This window comes from Penaeus japonicus, unplaced genomic scaffold (assembly GCF_977035675.1).
Source record: "Penaeus japonicus unplaced genomic scaffold, GWHDUDI00000001_assembly GWHDUDI00000008, whole genome shotgun sequence".
Lineage (NCBI taxonomy): Eukaryota > Metazoa > Arthropoda > Malacostraca > Decapoda > Penaeidae > Penaeus > Penaeus japonicus.
The window spans coordinates 38,904,066-38,909,065 of NW_028234410.1; the positions used below are offsets into that span (position 1 = coordinate 38,904,066).

At 35.6% G+C, this 5,000-nt stretch overlaps 1 protein-coding gene across 1 annotated transcript in view; it reads right to left on the reverse strand.

The window, feature by feature from the left end:
* The window catches only part of LOC122267076 (endochitinase), a 15,828-nt gene extending 14,239 nt beyond the window's left edge, over positions 1–1,589 (reverse strand). The window contains exon 1 of the mRNA XM_043037050.2: positions 1,480–1,589. The gene's annotated coding sequence lies outside the window, so the exon portion shown is untranslated. The remainder of the gene's footprint in view (positions 1–1,479) is intronic.
* Positions 1,590–5,000: the final 3,411 nt, after the last annotated feature.

The following is a 5,000-nucleotide window of genomic DNA, read 5'->3' on the forward strand; positions in this document are numbered from 1 at the left end:
AGAGAGAGAGAGAGAGAGAGAGAGAGAGAGAGAGAGAGAGAGAGAGAGAGAGAGAGAGAGAGAGAGAGAGAGAGAGACAGACAGACAGAGAGAGAGAGAGAGAGAGAGAGTACAATAAAATAAACACGCGCGCGCGCACATACACACACACATACACACAAACACACACACATATATATACATATATGTATGTATATATGTATATATATATATATATACATACATATATATATATATATATATATATATATATATATATGTATGTATGTATGTATGTATGTGTCTGTGTGCGTATGTGTTGTGTGTGAAAGAGAGACAAAAAATATAAATCTATAAGCACGAAACTTTATACACAACACATACACACCAAGCTCTTCTACGTGTTCACATATATAGACACACACACACATACAGAGTGCATATACACATACACACAAACCGTGCTTCTTATATCCTTCAATATCTATCTATCTTTCTCATGGACACATCTCATCCATAATCAACCTTTCTTAATACTTCACAAATTTTCAAAGACACTTTTAGACCAAGTGTGCAATTTTCACGTCGAGTTGAACACATACCTGAACACTAGTTGGCTTTAGTTTTAGTTCCAGAGTGAGAGCATTTTAAGTGAATTAGAATTATGAACACTTTTGTATAAGTAGAAAATACACTAATTTTGCATGATGGAAATAATATTATAAACACTCATATCTACTTATATAAATAGACTGAGTGTTTGTAATTGTATTTTCGTCATGCAAAATTAGTGGGTTTTTCTAAATTCGCATTTAAATAGGAAAATATGGAGTATGATAATACCATGTGATAAATACTTCGAAAATATACAATGATATTACAAGATATAATACTAGCAGAGGCCTGAGTGATGCATACTATTTACCAATAATATTTATATCATAAGTGGATTATAATTCTGGTCACTACAATCAGCTATAACTAAGTGCTGGATAAAGGTCTCCTACTTTACCTGCTGCACTTTCCCCGAGATTATATTTATAAAAGATAAATTATAATCTTACTGAAAGAACTTTCCACCAAGTTTTAAGCAGGCCAATATTCTTATCGGAACTATTTATATACATATACATCATTTTAATTATTGTATGGGTGTTTCGTTTACATATCTATAAGCAAATTTAATGAGGAATATAACAGGCACCCGAGTAAGTTAACCAAAGTATAATGCCAACGAGTTTTCCTCTCGCTGGTCAAATTTTAAAAGTATATATGCTTGAATATCAATGAACAATATCTAAAAAATATAAATGGATAAAGAGAAATATCACAACAAACTTCAAAGATAGAAAAGAAGACACACAAAACTACAGACGTAAATAGAAGGAGAGGCTGATGAATGATGAACAAACATAAAAAAAGCCAGTTATCTCGAGAAAAAGTCGTAGTTTTCGACCTCAAAAAGAAGAATAAAAAGGCAAGCAATAAGATAATAATCACCTAGGGCGTCACTGGATCGTCGAAGGAGGAGAAAAGTCCTTGGGGGGAGAGAGAGAGAGAGAGGAGAGCGTCCTTCTCACACGACGTCCTACAGGGCAGTGAGGATTCCGGGCTAGCGTAGGACCTGCCGTCTACTCTTACTCTTAGGTCAGGAACCTTCTTGGCTAGTCGGGCGCCCCTCCCCCTTTGAAGCGCCATTTTTGTCTTTCTTTTGCTGTGCTCGTCGTTTCCCTTGGTTCTTGTACGTGGTTCTTGTCCTTTTAGCTTTGGTTCTATTGCATCGTTTCCCTTCAGCGAGGAGAGGATTGCAGTAGGGATTGCAATATGTGCTTCCTTTGTTTGGGAGGGAATCCTTATAGGTAGATATTCTAGAACACCTGTTGTTGCGGACGCGTTCAGGCCTGGCCATAAAGAAGCATGGCAACAAAGGATATCAAATTATCAGTTGCAGAAATAAACATACAACAAATAAATACACGATAATACACGATATAAGTATAGAATCTAAAAGTGACAAAAAAATCCGTGTTATGTATTTGCTTTTGTTGTGGTTATCAAGTTGTTTATAGTTATAGAATACGTAATATGTTCGGGGAATAATTGTTATCTTAACAGTAATGGATATGTTTGTATTTAACTTTGTCATCGTTTACTGATATTAGTGTTTCTTTAATGGTATTAAATGTGTGTCATATCTAACACTGATTTTGTTATTGGTGTTACTGGTACTTTGATAGGAGTAATTAGATGGAAAAAATATGTTTAGTTTTTTTATATATTGTATTAATCTTCAATTTAACAAAATATCATTCTAGAACTTATTGTTTCCTTGAGAATAATAACAAATATAACGATTCTGTCTGAGATGATACAAGAGAAAATCTTGCTGTTAATAGTGAGGATAATGATTATAATATATATATATATATATATATATATATATATATATATATATATATATATATATGTGTGTGTGTGTGTGTGTGTGTGTGTGTGTGTGTGTGTGTGTGTGTGTGTGTGTGTGTGTGTGTGATAAAGTTGCTGTTAATAATGCCCAGTATCAATAACTGTAAAATAATGCTACTGGCATCATTTCAAAGGTAGCAGTAGCAGTAGTATCAACAGCATCTAAGTCATCACACTGCTACCATTTCCATAATCAATTTTATCCTCGATCTAAATCTCATCATCAATAAAGTCTTCTGATTTTCCATACTTATCTCGATAAAATTCCCTCTGCCTCTCTCCCTGACAACCAGCAACAGGCCTTTACCTTCACACCAAGCCTACAAAACCCTCTCGTTAGAACCCCCCCCCCCCGACATTCCCCCCCATTCCCCCTCTCTCTCTCTAACTCGCTCTCCATCTGTCTCTTTCTTTCTCTCTCTCTCTTTCTCTTTCTCTCTCTCTCTCTCTCTCTCTCTCTCTCTCTCTCTCTCTCTCTCTCTCTCTCTCTCTCTCTCTCTCTCTCTCTCTCTCTCTTTCTTTCTTTCTCTTTCTAACTCGCTCTCCGTCTGTCTGTCTCTCTCTCTTTAACTCTCTCTCTCTCTCTCTCTCTCTCTCTCTCTCTCTCTCTCTCTCTCTCTCTCTCTCTCTCTCTCTCTCTCTCTCTCTCTCTCTCTCTCTCTCTCTCTCTCTCTCTCTCTAACTCGCTCTCCATCTATCTCTCTTCTACCTGACTCTCTCCTCCCTCTTTCTACCTCTTCTTTGGCCACTCCCTCGCTCTCGCCCCCTCTCTCCTTTTCCCCAACCTCTCTCTTCTTTCTCTCTCTCCACCTGTTCCTCTTCATTTCCTCTCTATTTATCTCCATCTCCTTCTATCTCCAACCCTCATTCTTCCCCCCTCCTCTCCCTCCACCTGTTCTTCTTCATTTCCCCTCTATTCATCTCCATCTCCTTCTATCTTCAACCCTCATTCTTCCCCCCTCCTCTCCCTCCACCCCATTCTTCTCTCCAACTCTCTCTCTCTCTCTCTTTCTCTCTCTCTCTCTCTCTCTCTCTCTCTCTCTCTCTCTCTCTCTCTCTCTCTCTCTCTCTCTCTCTCTCTCTCTCTCTCTCTCTCTCTCTCTCTCTCTCGCTCTCCATGTAAGAGACTGACCAAGGCATGATAATAAGTCGCAACAGCTTAACCTGCCCAAGCCACTTACTTGGTGTCTTCGCCTGTGACCTCTCGTAACCTTGCAGCTAAGGTCATTCACCTCGCTCGAGAATCTAAGTTTAGGTGCGGGTTTTCAGATCTGTTGTTACTGTCCCTGTTTGTGGTTATGTTTTTTTGTTAGCAATCGGTAAACAATGGTTAGGTTTCTGAGCGTTGTTTTCATGTAAAAACGTCGTCAGAAATAAACGGTTTTTTGAGGTTAGGTTAGGTTAGGTTAGGTTAGGTTAGGTTAGGTTAGGTTAGGTTAGGTTAGGTTAGGTTAGGTTAGGTTAGGTTAGGTTCGAGGTGTTGTAGTATTATTGCAAGGAAACGTTTAGTATTATTCTTCTGTCGCCATCGTTATTGCATTTACAACTTAATATCTACATCACTTGAAGATGAAACCACAGTACGACCCACCCTTTTCCACGTTTTTTATACATTTTTTCAGTTTTGTTTTTCTTCAATACTTCAATACAAAGAAAAAAAACTGATAAAAATTACGATTTCCTATTTCCTGTCCAAGGCGAGGCTCGGAAATGCAGTCATAATTAAGCTCTTACGATTTCCTAAGATTATCTGAAACAGAATTCGTTCGTGGAACTGCAATCATTACCATATGATTGAATATATGAGGAGGAGAAGGATTAAATGATTGTTTATATAGTTATTTGTATTAGTATCATGATTATTGATATTGGTAATTATATTGTTTGTTTAATCTTGTCTTTATGACTATATTATCGAGTCAATATAATCATCATTATCATTATTATCATTATCATAATCGTTATTATTATTACTATTTTTATTATCATCATTATTATTATCATCATCATTATCCTTATTATCATTATTGTTGTCGTTATAATCATTATCATTATTATCAACATCATTATTGTCATAAAAATCAATACTATCACTATTGTAATTATCATTATAATCATCATCATCATTATCACTCTCATCATTGTCATTTTTGTGTGTATATGTGCATGGATATTGTATATTTGTGTGTGGATTGACGAGTGAGAAAAAAGTTGTTTTTGAGTTATAATTATTATAGATGTTATAAGTGTTGTTGTTGCTTCCTGTCATGATAATGATGGTCATTAAAATATTCATAATGATGACGATGGTGATGATTACGATTTAAAAATATGATGATAGTGGTAATGATAATGATAATAATATTGATAATAAAATGCTACTACTATCATTATCATTTCTACTGCAAATACTATTTGTGATAATAACTACAATATTAATGATAACAATAATGATAATAATGATACTACTATGGATGGTCAGCAGTGATGATAATTCTGGTAATAATGATTATAATAGTGATGATGATGATAACAACAATAATGGTGGTAATGAT